Source organism: Lutra lutra, chromosome 2 (genome assembly GCF_902655055.1).
Source record: "Lutra lutra chromosome 2, mLutLut1.2, whole genome shotgun sequence".
In the NCBI taxonomy this organism is placed as follows: domain Eukaryota; kingdom Metazoa; phylum Chordata; class Mammalia; order Carnivora; family Mustelidae; genus Lutra; species Lutra lutra.
Window position 1 is genome coordinate 6,804,584 of NC_062279.1, and position 16,605 is coordinate 6,821,188.

A 16,605-nucleotide genomic window follows, 5' to 3' on the forward strand; every position below is an offset into this window, starting at 1 on the left:
AGAACTCAATCACAAGAGGAAGGTTGGAAAGAACCCAAATATATGGAGGCTAAAGAGCATTCTACTAAAGAATGAATGGGTCAACCAGGAGATTAAAGCAGAATTGAAAAAATTCATGGAAACAAATTATAATGAAAACACAACTGTTCAAAATCTTTGGGACACAGCAAAGGTGGTCCTGAGAGGAAAGTATATAGCAATACAAGACTTTCTCAAGAAACAAGAAAGGTCTCAAGTACACAACTTAACCCTACACCTAAAGGAGCTGGAGAAAGAACAACAAAGAAAGCCTAAACCCAGCAAAAGGAGAGAAATCATAAAGATCAGAGCAGAAATCAATGAAATAGAAACCAAAAAACCAGTAGAACACATTAAAGAAACTAGGAGCTGGTTCTTTGAAAGAAAGAAGATTGATAAACACCTGGCCAGACTTATCAGAAAGAAGAGAAAGGACCCAAATTAACAAAATCATGAATGAAAGAGGAGCGATCACAACCAACACCAAAGAAATACAAACAATTGTAAGAGCATATTATGAGCAAAAATATGCCAACAAATTTGATAATCTGGAGGAAATTGATGCATTCCTAGAAATGAATAAACTAGCAAACCTGAACCAAGAAGAAATAGAAAACCTGAAGAGACCCATAACCAGTAAGGAGATTGAAACGGGCATCAAAAATCTCCCCACAGGGGTGCCTGGGTGGCTCAGAGGGTAATAAGCCTCTGCCTTCGGCTCAGGTCATGATCTCAGGGTCCTGGGATCGAGTCCTGCATCGGGCTCTCTGCTTGGCAGGGAGCCTGCTTTCTCCTCTCTCTCTCTCTGTCTGTCTCTCTGCCTACTTGTGATCTCTCTCTGTCAAATAAATAAATAAAATATTAAAAAAAAAATCTCCCCACAACCAAGAGCCCAGGTCCAGACAGCTTCCCAGGGGAATTCTACAAAACATTTAAAGAAGAATTGATACCTATTCTCCTGAAACTGTTCCAAAAAAATAGAAATGGAAGGAAAACTTTCAAACTCATTTTATGAGGCCAGCATCACCTTGATCCCAATACCAGAAAAAGACCCCACCAAAAGAGAGAATTACAGACCAATATCATTGATGAACATGGATGCAAAAAATCTCACCAAATGCTACTCAATAGGATCCAACAATATATTAAAAAGATTATTCACCACGACCAAGTGGGATTTATTCCTGGGCTGCAAGGTTGTTTCAACATCCACAAATCAATCAATGTGATACAACACATTAATAAAAGAAAGAACAAGAACCATATGATACTCTCAGTAGATGCTGAAAAAGCATTTGACAAAGTACAGCATCCTTTCTTGATCAAAACTCTTCAAAGTGTAGGCATAGAGGGTACATACCTCAGTATCATCAAAGCCATCTACGAAAACCCACAGCAAATATAATTTTCAATGGGGAAAAATGAGAGCTTCTCCCTCAAAGGTCAGGAACACGGCAGGGATGTCCACTATCACCACTGCTATTCAACATAGTACTACAAGTCCTAGCCTCACCAATCAGACCACCAAAAGAAATTAAAGGCATCCGAATTGTCAAAGAAGTCAAACTCTCACTCTTTGCAGATGCTAGAACACTTTATGTGGAAAACCCAAAAGACTCCACCCCAAATCTGCTAGAACCTGTACAGGAATTCAGTAAAGTGTCAGAATATAAAATCAATGCACAGAAATCAGTTGCATTTCTTTACACCAACAACAGGACAGAAGAAAAAGAAATTAAGGAGTCAATCCCATTTACAATTGCACCCAAAACCATCAGATACGTAGGAATAAACCTAACCAAAGAGGCAAAGAATCTCTACTCAGAAAACTCTAAAGTACTCATGAAAGAAATTGAGGAAGACACAAAGAAATGGAAAAATGTTCCATGCTCCTGGATTGGAAGAACAAATACTGTGAAAATGTCTATGCTACCTAAAGCAATCTACACATTTAATGCAATCTCTATCGAAATCCCACCCATTTTTTTCAAAGAAATAGAACAAATAATCCTAAAATTTATATGGAACCAGAAAAGGCCTCGAATAGCCAAAGGAATATTGAAAAAGAAAGCCAAAGTTGGTGGCATCACAATTCCGGACTTCAAGCTCTATTACAAAGCTGTCATCAAGACAGTATTGTATCGGCACAAAAACAGACACATAGATCAATGGAACAGAATAGAGAGCCCAGAAATAGACCCTCAACACTATGGTCAACTAATCTTCGACAAAGCAGGAAAGAATGTCCAATGGAAAAAAGACAGCCTGATCAATAAATGGTGTTGGGAAAATTGGACAGCCACATGCAAAAAAATGAAATTGGACCATTTCCTTACACCACACACGAAAATAGACTCAAAATGGATGAAGGACCTCAATGTGAGAAAGGAATCCATTAAAATCCTTGAGGAGAACACAGGCAGCAACCTCTTCGACCTCAGCCACAGCAACTTCTTCCTAGGAACATCACCAAAGGCAAGGGAAGCAAGGGCAAAGATGAACTATTAGGATTTCATTAAGATCATAAGCTTTTGCACGGCAAAGGAAATAGTCAACAAAACCAAAAGACAACTGACAGAATGGGAGAAGATAATTGCAAACGACATATCAGATAAAGGGCTAGTGTCCAAAATCTATAAAGAACTTAGCAAACTCAACACCAAAGGACAAATAATCAAATCAAGAAATGGGCAGAGGACATGAACAGACATTTCTGCAAAGAAGACATCCAGATGGCCAACAGACACATGAAAAAATGCTCCACATCACTCGCATCAGGGAAATACGAATCAAAACCACAGTGAGATACCACCTCACACCAGCCAGAATGGCTAAAATTAACAAGTCAGGAAATGACAGATGCTGGCGAGGATGCGGAGAAAGGGGAACCCTCCTACACTGTTGGTGGGAATGCAAGCTGGTGCAACCACTCTGGAAAACAGCATGTAGGTTCCTCAAAAGGTTGAAAATAGAGCTACCCTATGACCCAGCAATTGCACTACTGGGTATTTACCCTAAGGATACAAACGTAGTGATCCGAAGGGGCATGTGCACCCAAATGTTTATAGCAGCAATGTCCACAATAGCCAAACTTTGGAAAGAACATAGATGTCCATCAACAGATGAATGGATAAAGAAGAGGTGGTATATATATACAATGGAATACTATGCAGCCATCAAAAGAAAATGAAATCTTGCCATTTGTGACAACGTGGATGGAACTAGAGGAAATTATGCTTAGCGAAATAAGTCAATCGGAGAAAGACAACTATCATATGATCTCCCTGATATGAGGAAGTGGAGATGCAACATGGGGGGTTTCGGGGGTAGGAAAAGAATAAATGAAATAAGATGGGATCAGGAGGGAGACAAACCATAAGTGACTCTTAATCTCACAGAACAAACTGAGGGTTGCTGGGGGGAGGGGGGTTGGGAGAGGGGAGTGAGGTTATGGACATTGGGGAGGGTATGTGCTATGGTGAGTGCGTGAAGTGTGTAAACCTGGCGATTCACAGACCTGTACACCTGGGGATAAAAATACATTATATGTTTGTAAAAAAAATTAAAAAAAATAAATTAAAAAAAAGAAGAAAAACTCACTTTTTGCAGAGGATATGATTTTCCATATAGAAAAACCTTAACCAGCAATTTTGATAAGTTATAGAATAGAAAAATCAATAGAAATCATTTGCATTTCTATATACTAGTGATAAAACATCTGATAGACAAAAACTATTCCATTCCAACAGCATGAAAAATAAAATACTTACTGTATTTTTCTTTCCTGAAAGACATCAAAGAAAACACAACCTAATGGCAAGACATCCTATGCTCATCAATTGGAATTAATATTTTTAAAATATCCATACTACCCAAAGTGATCTATAGATTCAATATAGTCCCCATTGAAATACCAATGGTATTCTTCCTACACATAGAAAAATAATCCTAATAGGTGGCTGTCATTTGTGTAAGTATAAAGAAGAAATGAGCATCTTGCGATGGGGTGGGGAGGGAATATCAGTGTCTCCATCCATGAAGAAAGCCACGATGTTCAAGTTCAAACTCTGTACCACCCGTGTCATGGATTCTTATTGCTCACCATCTCCCTACCCCTTTATTTCCAGAGTAAATAATATTTTTGTCATTTGATTACTTATCTCCAGTACTGTCTGAATTCTAAATACACTCAAAATGCAATCAAGGCCAGAAGTTAGAAAGGATTAACCCCTTTACATTCTAGAGTGATTGTTATATTTATCTTTCAAAAATCGATGTGGCTTCACCCCACAATTTCATCATGGGAAAAAGTAGAAATGATATTGGATACATTACCAGAAAAGAGTCAGCATGTAGTTGTTACTAATCATGAATCATTTCTTCTCTTATAAAATAAAAATTTGGAGTAGGTCAGCATTACTCTGATACCCAAGCCACATAAGGGCACCACAAGAAAAGCGAACTACAATTCAATATCCCCGATGAATACGGATGCAAAAATTCTCAACAAAATACTAGCAAACCAAACTCTGCAACACAATAAAAGGATCATATGATGAGCAAGGAGATTTCATCCCTGGGATGCAAGCAGAGTTCCACATACACAAATCAGTGAATGTGATACATCACATTAATAGAATAAAAGATAAACTGTAGTTGATGAACAGATAGGTAAATTGTAGTCTGTTCTTGTAACAAATCACTACACAAGAGAACTCATTTGTAGAATGAGAACATTCCCACCAGGAGAGCAATAATATCCATATGGCTTTCTTCTCTGGCCACCATCAATCTGTTCGTTCAGATAGGGAGTGCAGAGGAGGGTTCTCTTCTAAATCTTCACCACCATCTCTCAAGAACCAAAGAACTGAATTTGCCCAGAGTGCACTCATTTTCTTATTAAAACAGTTCTTTTAACTTCTAAAGACTCTAAGAACTCAACCTACTCCAAAATGCCAGATGGAAAATAGCAGCTAAACTGCCCCTCCATCATCCTTGATCTTCTCATGCTTACCCCTGGAAGGGCATGGGGCTCTGACTTCTAAACAGTATCATTTTCTGTCAGGATTAACTTTGGCTGCAATTTTCACACACACACACACACACACACACACACATACACCCCTGGCAATGACCCTATAAGTTCCAAGACCCCAGGTCCTTCCAGCTTACTCTTCTGCCACACAGCCTGAAAGAGCTCTTCACGCTTTGGCTGTCATTTTGCATTCCACCAACCAGAAGAGAAAAGTAGAAATGAAGGGAGCACTCCTTTTTAAGAGGTTTCCCAGAGGTCTCCGACAACACCTCTGCTCACCTCCCACGGACTGCAGTCAGTGCAGTCACATGGCCATGCTTTGCTACAAGGGAAGTCACAGAAACCCTTTAGCTGCATGGCAGTCCTCCCAGCTTCAATTCTGGGTTCTTACTACAAAGAAGGGTAGAATGGACCCTAGGAATATCTACTACCTCCATTCCAAAAAGTAAGTTTCCATGCTTATCAGTAGATGCCAGCAATTGTTTTTGCAGCTCTGTGTTTTCTTCTTCCAGGGTGTGAAAGAAGAAAAACGGATGTCTACTTTGCCACTGTGTAAGCCACAGCTCAGCTAGCTCAGGTGCCCAGTTACACCTGGACCTGGCAAGACCATTAAAGAACCTCTACTCAGCTTCCCATGCTGGCCGTGGTGACCTTGGGCTGTGTACACTAAAGGCAGTTTTTGATGCTCTTGTTTTCTGATATTAAATAGGAATATTACTTGTATTTCTCTCGAGCAACTTTTATAGACACTTGGCTCCAAAAGTGGGAACATCCTTCAGGATAAAGCTATGTCCTCCCCTCACCAGAGAAGTCTGCGTTTCACTCACCTCCTCTTGCCAGAGGAGTACCTTCCGATCCCTGATTTTGTTTTCTCATTTTATTACTTGTTTTACTCTGAATGCATCATTGTAAGTTACCATACGGCTTATTTGTAACAAAGTGAAAAACACACAAGTTATTACCATATGTCAAGTTTAAATATTTTGGGGAGACACAAAATTAGAAAGGAAGAGTTGCTTCTGAAACGTGAAGCCAAAAGCCTGAGTCATCTCTGAAGCAGGCAGCCAGGAGAAACAGGTGGCTGGATATTATTATCAGCAGGAAAGATTGTCACTTGTGGGACAGGATGAAAGTGGATGTAGGTCAGGCCAGCGTCTCAGTACGGGGCCATTGTTGTTCCACTTGAGCAGTGCCTGGCACCGCCGCCAAACCAGCTGGGCCAGGTCATGAAAGGCCCTGGAAGCCATAAAGAGGTGTGACTTTATCCTTAGAAAAGAGGAGTCATTGAAGAATTTTCAGAGGGAGAAGGGTAAGATCATGTTCATTTTAGAAAAGCAGAGCTGGTGGCAGAGTGGGATGCGATGGACAACAGCATCCATGCAGTACTCAAGGAGAAATAATGTCAAGGGTTCAGTGGATAAGATAAGGTAAGTCAAAAGGCATTTCTTGAAAAAGGAATTGGAATAAAGGAACCCCGCTAGCCAATTGCATAACATTCAGGGTGCGGTGTGCATGAATGAAGCCAAGGGAAAAGTGGAGGGCTATTTTGAGTCTTAGTATCAAACGGAGAGGATTCAGGGAAGAGCAGGGTGGGGATGGTGCGGATGCTTCCTGCTAAGAACATTTAAGATTCTTGTAGCATTCCCAAGCTCAGATGTCAACGAGGCAGATTTTAAAAAAGGTCCTGCAGCCCAAAGCAGTCTGTAGATTCCAGGGAGATTAGCAAAGAGTGGATTAGCCAGACAGGAAGAGGGAAATGGGCTCCTTCGGGAACATCTGGGGAACTGGTGCAGCTGTGTGGCCAAAGCACTTTGGGTAGGCAAAGGCAGATCACAAACAGCTGGAAAAATGTTGGGTGGGGGACTACGCATCAGACATATACAGGACAATGGTCTGGGTCGAGGTTACAAAGAGGAGAAAGAGATGGTCTCAAAGTGCAGTCACCAACGAGCATTTCAACAAATTATGGTAACTTGTGGTAAGTCCTGTAACAGTTATCCTCAAGTGACTGCTGAGGGACAAGGGAGTGTCCCACTGTCTGAGGAAGGAAGAGGGGACGAGGTCTGGGGATACTTTCGGCAGGGAGAAAGCTTGAGCTAGGTCCCGATGCATGAGTTAGGGAGGAAGAACATTCCTGCAGAAGTGAGAACACTTACAAAATAACTAAAGTACCAGAGAGCACAGCTGTCTTAGAGAACAGAAAGGAGCTTCTGGAAGGGAACTTGGGTTGGGAAGAGGTAAACAATGAAACTGGATGTCAGAAAGGCAGGTTCGGACTAGACTGGGAAGGCCTTCTGCCTTGTCCTGCAGAACACATGCCCCAAAGACATCTAAGGAGGTCTTAGCCTGGATTGTTCCAATACAGGAAATACAAACCAACCCAAAGCAGATTAGGTAAAAGGGAGTCTATGAGGAAGAACCAAGGATTCTTTCCTTCTCTCTCCCTTTCTTGTGGGGTACGTGGGCTGTGCGCATGCTGCATTTTTATCCCTGCAGGTTCATTCACTCTAGTTCTCCCAAGGCATCAACATGTGTGCCATTTGGAGTTTCCATGATGCCAATTAGGACTGTAAATCTACATGATTTCTATGCCCTATTTCTCAGTTCTTTTGGGCTCGGAATCTCAGTCTCTGATCGTCTGGGACATAATTTTAATGGGTCTAATACCAGGGGCTGAAGAGATAGATTAACTTGTACAATCCTGATTCTACAGATCTCACTTAGGGACCCTGGGGAGCACCCCTAAAGAAGGGGGCATGAATGAGGAATGCACCCCATATGTATCTACATAATGACAATGTACCAGGGGTATTCAATATGCCCTAGGGGAGGAAAAAAATGGCGCATCTTCTTGGAATGCAAAGTTCCTCTTTAATTCAACAAAGATTTACTGAATTATTGTTTGCTAGACATTGGTCCAGGCTGTAGAAATACAGCCAAGACAAAATAGTCTCACATCTCAAGGAAAATACATTCTAATTAGGAAAAGACAAAAATCCACATGACATAGAAATAAGTGTATTATTGGGGGCACCTAGGTGGCTCAGTCAGTTAAGTGTTTGCCTTTGGCTCAGGTCATGATCGCAGGGTCCTGGAATTGAGTCCCGCATTGCACTCCTTCTCAGTGGGGAATCTGTTTCTCCTTCACTCTGCCTCTCCCCTCCACTTGTTCTCTCAAATAAAATCTTAAAAAAAAAATGTAATGTAAAGCAGGATAAGGGGGATTGAAAAAAAAAAAAAACAAGTTTAAACAAGTTAAAGTTTCTTTTTTGCTTTCATAATATCTGGAGGTGGTAAGTCCAATGCTGGAAGGATACCCCATGGTGTCAGGAATTCACATTCCTTTTGGGATGGGTCTGCCACGTATGCCTACCAGGTTGGCTGCTGGAACTCCAACCATGACCTACAACTTCATCTAAAAAGAGGCAGCCACCTAACCCATCCCATGCCACACATATGCTACTTCCTTTTATATTTCACTGGTTAATCGATTACCTAGGTCCAAGAAAAGCTGGGAAGTGGGTTTTATCTTATGCAGCCATGTGCCTAGGAAAATTAATGATGTAATTATTATAAAAGAAGGGAAGTGTGAATATTGGTGGAAACTAGTGTCTGTTATAAGGCCAGTAAGAACACAAAGGGGACAAAGAGGTCATGCACGATGGTTATGGGGCAGTCTCTCTGGTAACATTTGACAGAGCCCGGGAAAGATGGCAAGCATGTTCCTAGATGAGGGAAGAACGGGTCAAATTCTGGGCAGACCCTCCTGTTCAATGCGTGGAAAGGATAGCAGAAGGGGAGGATGGTTGGCTCTCCAAAAAGACCAGAGTAACTTACTGATCAAGCAAGACCACTGCTTACTTACCACAGTAAGAAATATCATCTAGATAGTCCTAGAGTCCCAGAAGAGAGAAGAGAGTGCATTTACGGGGCTTTAGGGTCTGGGCTTGAATAGTTTTAGGAAGGTTTCAATGTGGGGACCTAATTGGGTTTGGACGTTAGTGATGTAACCGTTCACGAGCGGTAGACACAGCTAGGCAAGGACCTCTGAGCAAGTCTGACACACCAATGGTTCTTTGCTAAGCACCCTGTGGAGTAGTTTTTCCCGAGAGGGACATTTACACAGATGAGCCCTCGGTTGTCCTGAGAAGGGTCTGGCTGAGCAGCCCATTGTCGGTGTCAGAGGAACACAGGGATTCGTGAAACAAACAAAAAAGTTCCTTACTGGTTTACAGCCTTATCTTCCTGGCAAGAATTTCCTGGAGCAAAGAATAAGGTCATGTTGAGGAGGGTTTCGTTAGGTCACTCACGGCTGAAACACAGAGTCTGAGGCACAGCCATTCTCCATGTGGTTCGGAGATGGCTCCTGGGGGCTGGTGGGCCACAGGCAGGGCTTAATTTGGATTTCCTTCAAGATGGAGGATCTTGGACAGAGTAGTAAGTTAATGATCACCTTCGCTGCTGCATTCATTTGCCGGGGATGTCATAACAAGGCAGCACACACTGGATAGCTTACACAGAAATTTGTTGTGGCACAGATCTGGGGCTGAAGTCTGCGATCAAGGTGTTGGCAGGGTTGGTTCCTTCAAAGGGCCAGGAGGGAGGAGAACTGGACCCAGGCCACTGCCGTTGGCTGAGAGGACCATCTTTACCCTACCTGTCTCTTCAGGTTCCCTCTGTGAAAGAACCTCAATATCCACTTCTTCTATGGACACTGGTCATAACGAATTAAAGCCCCCTGAAGGGCCTCATTTAAGCTTGACTATCTCTGTTAAGACCCTACCTCCAAATAAGGTCCTATTCTGAGATTCTGAGGGTTAGGGCTTTACTGTATGAATTTTGAAGACACAATTCAAAGATAGTGAATAGAAATGTGAGGCGCAAGAATATTAACTGGGAGACTACATGAAGGCTATCACAGTTGCATAGGTAAGAGGGTGGCATCTTAGATGAGGAAGGTCAAAGAAGTAGAGAGAGGGCATGGGTTCTGGGTGTGTTTTGATGGTGAGGTCAGTAGAGTTTACTGATAGATTGCATGCAGGATGGGGAAGAAGAATCAAGAAGGACTCTAAGGATTTAGCCAGTGAGAAATTAAAACTAGTACTTACTGTGCTCCTTCCTGCCTTAGGACCTTTGCACTTGTTTTTCCCTCAGCCTGAAATCCCATCATCTTAGATCTTATAATTCCAAATGTAACTTAAAGGCCTCCTCCTTGGGGAGGCATTCCATTGCCTTGCCATGTATAGGTGTCATGTCACCACTATCACATCACATTATCTTAGCTCACTGCTTGCCCTTATAATTCCTTGACATGGGATTATCCATCTCTTACTACAGACATGGAAGTTAACACCAAGACAGGGATCTTATCTGCCTTGGTCATGGCTGTATTACCATGTCCCACAACAGAGCCTTGCACACAAGCATTCAGTCACTGGTGGAGTGAATGAAGGGTGCCCTAGGGCCAACAGTGAGCAACAGAGACATGCAGAGTAACCTTGGTTTCTAGTGTGGAGGACTGGGTAGATAACAGATGAGACAGAAATCCACATCAACCTGCCTTTCAGGGAGACTTGTTTGCTCCTAGAACCCCAGGGTTGAGGGTAGGTTTCAGAGCTGGTTGGATTCAACAGCTACCCAGCCTGTGATGCTTTGTTATGGCAGCCCCAGCAAACGAATGCAGCGGCCAATGTGATCCTTTTGTTACTTCTCTGTCCAAGATCCTCCCATCTCAGAGTAAAATCCAAATTAAGTCCTTATCTATTTCTCTGCTGGGGGTCAGCACCATCCTAAAACTGACTTTCCACGAGACGGCAAAGTGGCTATGGAGCTGCAGGTGTCAGCCCAGTCGAGTCACTAAGTGGAGAGAGAGAGGAGCAGCTCTTCTGGTGACTTCTTTAGCAGAGTAGACAGGATTGTTTTCCAGAATACCCCAATTGTCTTTGGGTCTCAGAAACCCTTAGGGGTTCATCCCTAAACCAATTTTTGTAGCAACACAAGTAGGCTACTTATAATAGACTGATGGTTTAAGAAACCATTAGACAAAGCTTAAAAAAAAAAAGTTCTATCTATTGATATTTACTCTTTTGGAAATTAAAACAAGAAATTTAAAAATACTTTATCCCTTTAAAAACACTTTAAAACCCATTGCATTTTAACAGTATATTCGTGAAAAAAATGGACCTCCAGAAGTAAATTTAATAAGAAGAGTGTCTAGTTACAGGTGGTCTTGCAAGTCTCTCCACTGTTGGCTTAATTGAATACAGCTGGATTCCCTGAATTCACTCTGTTGCCATGTTTTCTTGGTGGAGGCAAACGGAGAGACTGCAGCCTCCATCAGATATGTAATTGGAAGAAAGGAGTGTATTAGCCTTTATAGATAAGAAAGAATGCACACATTAGAGCAAAACTCTGCAACTGGTCATTTCTGAGAGGTTATTAGCATCATGGAACTTTTTTTTTTTTAAAGATTTTTATTTATTTATTTGACAGAGAGATCACAAGTAGGCAGAGAGGCAGGCAGAGAGAGAGGAGGAAGCAGGCTCCCTGCCGAGCAGAGAGCCCGATGCGGGGCTCGATCCCAGGACTCTGAGATCATGACCTGAGCTGAAGGCAGCGGCTTAACCCACTGAGCCACCCAGGCGCCCCTCATGGAACTTAATATAGGAAAGTTTTGCATCCTATTACATTAAAATCCACAGGTTTCCCTTGTACTTTGGAAGAACCTCTTACCCATGCAAGGATTTGGACACAAAGCAGTGGTTTACAGATTATTGGTTCACTTATTTTTGCAAATCTTCTAAAATATTGACATACAATATGGAAAGTCACGATGGTTATTACCGCAAAATTTTTAAGAGTCTGGAGTATTGAGAATGGGTCAGATTCCTAGGAGCAAATTTAAGCTTTCCAAAATTATCATTTTCGTTTGAAAACTCAAGTTTTATTACCAGCAATACTATCCATTGTTTTCCTTGAAGTGACATTTTGTTCATTTTTGAGAAAAGATGCCAGAATAACCATAACTTATGTTATTCTTTCAAGTAAAAAGGATGTTCCTTAAAAAAACAAAACAAAACAAAAACAAAAGGTAGCTATTTCAGTCTGAAAAAAATCAAAGTTTTCTCCAGGGAACTATTGTACTTAAGTGAAATCACGCCTGCTTCACAGATACTCCCCATTTACTCACACACAATGTTAATGGGTAAGGATTTAATAAACCTAGTATTTTTTTGTTGCTTCATCAAGGATATTAACTGAAACGATGGTGTTTTTGCCACAAATATGTGGCGATGAACATGTGGACATGTGGTATTTTGGCTTTGATGCATGCTAGGGTGCTAGCGGAATTACCCAAGGTCATCACTGAAAATTCAACACAGTAAGAAAGGCAAGTCACAGTTCACTGCCATTAAGAAACATTTCACCCTGGGGCAACCTTCAGGGGCTCAAGGTCCACACTTCAGACACCACTGCCTGATGGCCCACCCCAGAGCCCAGATTAAAGCCAATTTCTCCCAAACAGGACCTTGGTTGGGGGAGGGTTGGACATCTGACCCAAACGAAAACCTTCAATCAGGTCAAGAGGCGAACAGGACCATAGATGCACAAACATCCACTAACAGAAGCACAGGCGAAGAGCTAGAACACTTTTACAACTCTAACCTCTAGGCGAGACAGTGGGATTTGAACAGCACTGAAAGAGACATCCAGATTTCATTCTACGTACATATACATAACATATATATATATATATGGATGTCTGGATGTCTCTTTCATAACATATATATATATATAGAAGTATTATTTAGGTCTTTGGAACAAGGATGCCTGTTTTAGTTTCACAAGTAAAAAATAAAGGCTTGCATGGTAGCTGACCAACAGAGGCAGAGTACTGGGCTATATAATTTTAGGTCGTTGTTGAATTGAAGGCATTTTTGTTTGGGATCTTTCCAGCACTCACACGGAGACAACTGCTTCTGTTTGTTTCTAATGCCATCACAACCAAATCAGCACCCTGTTACCACCTGGACCGTCAATTTACACAGTTGATCAGGTTATAGCTTTAATGACACGCCACACCTGAGTTCATGTACATCCTCAAGGGCCTCAGGGATACCGTGAAATCTCATAGTATTCAGGATGAATATTCTGTAGCTTGTACAGAACATTACTGTTTACTCAACTCTGCTGTCAGATTATTCTGTGGAGATTCCAAGATCTCGTGAGAATATATACTTTAGGAGGACTGTTCTGGGATCATCCAAATAAGACCTCCTCCATCTGAATATTGTAGAAGTATTATTGTCTGTTTTTTCTATGTCCATGTTTTTAATTTTTTTGTTAATATTTTTATGTTTCAATACCATCTGACTTTTATTTTGGTGTTGGTTATGTTCATTTACATTTTCCAGAAACACAGACAGTTGTACTAACATTAATTTTTTGACTAACTCATTCTTTTTACTCTGGTTTTAAATGCCACTTTCAAAAAATACAAAATTCACAGCGCATGGATTTGGGGGCTCTTCTTTTTCTTCCACTGAAGCACCTCTCTGCTCACTAGTGAAAATATTACTACTGCAGCATTAGAGTAGGTTTGATATGTACCGGAGAAAGCCACCCCCCTCCCATCAGTGTGTTGTTTCTATTGCTGCTGTAACAAATTACCACATAGTAGCTTAAGTAATGTAAATTCGTTATCTCACAGTTTGGGAGATCAGAAGTCCAAGATGAGCCTCACTGGATTAAAGTCAAGGTGTTGGCAGGGCTGGCTCCTTTGAGGGCTTAGGGAGGAGATCTGTTCGGCAGCCTGTCCCCCATCCTTGGCTCCCAGCTGCTTTCCTCCTTCAAAGCGAGCAAACGAATGGAGCCCTCTCCAGCTGCCTCTCTCTGAACACCTTTTCTACTTGAAAGGGCCCTGCTGATCACATGGGCCAACCTGGATAGCCCAAGTCTCTCAACGTGTGCTGATTAGTAATCCTAAATTCCATCTGAGTCTCACATTCTCCTTTGCCATGGAAACTAATTTATGCACAAGTTGCAGAAATTATATTGGTATCTTCGGATGAATGTCATTCTATCAATCAGTATTCCTCCTTTAGAAAAACTACTCGTTTTCCTTCATGAGTTTTAGAACAAATTTGTCAAGGTCCCACTACACTGTTCTCTTGCTCCCTCACACCTCCCCCAACAAAAACAAAAAAATCTAGTTAGATTTCTATTGAATACGCATTAGAGTGTGATGCTGAGTATGTCATACATCCTAACAGTGATAAAAACTAAATTTCCATTTATTGCCCTAGAGGAAAGACGATTTTTCTTGCTCTATGTAGCAAATATAAAATGGTTTTCATAATCAAAAGAAACGTAGGGGCACCTGGGTGGCTCAGTCGTTAAGTGTCTGCCTTCAGCTCAGGTCATGATCCTGGGGTCCTGGGATCCAGCCCCATACCGGGCTCCCTGCTCAGTGGGAAGCCTGCTTCTCTCTCTCCTACTCCCCCTGGTTGTATTCCCTCTCTCACTATGTCTCTGTCAAATAAATAAATAAAAAGTTAAAAAAAAAAGTATGCTTTACAGATACATGATATACTTAAATAATGTTATTTTTCTGGATATTTTATTTTTGTGATCTGCCAGCTACTTTTTTCTTGTGATTTCTTTTCCCATTCTAAATAAATATCCATGTTCACATCTACTTTTGTATTTGTAAACTTGTGTTTTTTCTTCAAAGGCTCCCACTCTCCCAGCTAATTTCCATACCCCACGGAGCCTGTTTCCACTCCATCAGATGAAATTCCACCTGGTTACTCCAGCCTGAAACTTGGAAGGCATTCCTCTCTCCTCCCTTTCTCATTTATCACCACCAGTCAATTAGCTCCCGTGGATCACACCTTTCAGCTATCTCTTACTCACCTCTCTGCTTATTTTTATTTGCCCAGGTAGTAAGTAAATCTCATACCTCCTCCACACACACCTCACAAAGGTCAGGACCTCAAGGCCCCATCTGCTCTTTATCTTTGAAACCCAACAGAGTGGGTGGGATATACGACTAGCAGTGCATATACATTTGTTGAATCAATATTTCTTGGTAAAAACCTGAAACAATGCAGGAAGTCCTGTTGCACTTTATCTGAGCTTACTCCCCGCCCCCCCCCCCCCCCATGAGATAGTCACGGTCATCAGTAGTTTCTAGACATTCGCATGTAGAAATATTTAGTTTAGATTACTCAGCCATCTTTTTTTTTTTCGTTCACTTAATGTGCTGGAGATCTAGGGGAATACATGTCAATCTGTTTGTTTCTTGCTACCTACAACATAGCATTTCACTTGTCATCTTTGTGAATTCATGTAACCGTTCTACTACAGACGCTTACTTAAGTAGATTTATGGATTCAAAGCTATCTATCCACATGTGGCGGACACTGTCAAATTTCCCCCTGAAAAGGCTGTACAGGAGGAATTAATGTCTTGTTCTCCATACAGGGTCACCAACGAAGTCCAAGCCGACATTCCCTCTAGTTGAGATGTTGGAGTCAGCAACATCTCCAACCTGCTCCCGATCTACCTGCCAGGCTGCCCAGAACGACTTTTTAAAAACCCCTTTTTAAACCTTTCAGTAGCTTTCCAGACCTTTTGGGATAAGGTCTAAAATCTGTCACATGTCTCATAAGTCCCACCGTCATGTGGCTCCTCCCCCATCTTTCCTTTCCTGATTCAACCCCTACCATCTTTGTCGCCTTCCCTTACCCCACTGACTTTCTCCACCAACAATTTTCAAACTATCCCATGGGGGTATCCCTGAGAATATGTAAAGATGTGGTCATGAGTAGTTCTAAAGGACCTGAGTTTCAGATACTTAACTTCCCTGAAACAGATCCGCCTATGAAGACTTCCGGGAGTCCAGACCCACCTTGCATTTCACAATGGTCCCCACCACTGAGTCCACCTCAAATCTTCACTGCACAGCACTGCAGAGGTGGAAAGGTGTAATAAACTTGAGGACACCAAAAGATAACTTAAAATTTATTTTAATTAAGGCATCATTAAGACAGGCATTGTAAATAAAACTTTATTTACAATAATTATCAGATTTTGTGATACACACTGATTCATGGTATATTGCTAACAAGAATAAGAGCTCAATACAGGAGAAATTTTTGCTTTTAGATACTTGATGATATAATTTGAGCAATAAAAGACTTTGAATCATAAAAGGACAGTTCATTAAGTTAAATTCTGTGGTACAAGTGGAATGAAATATGTTTTCAAGGAGAAAAAGAAAGAATCAATGTAAAATTCTAATTGGTTAAAAAACTATTTAAACAGATGTATTTAAACAGATGATGATGGGTAATAAATCACCATGGTACTCATAATCCATTCAGACCATTTAAAAGATTTCTATAACCACTTTATTTTATTTTTTTTAAAGATTTTATTTATTTATTTGACAGAGATCACAAGTAGGCAGAGAGGCAGGCAGAGAGAGGAGGAAGCAGGCTCCATGGTGAGCAGAGAGCCCGATGTGAGGCTCGATCCCAGGACCCTGG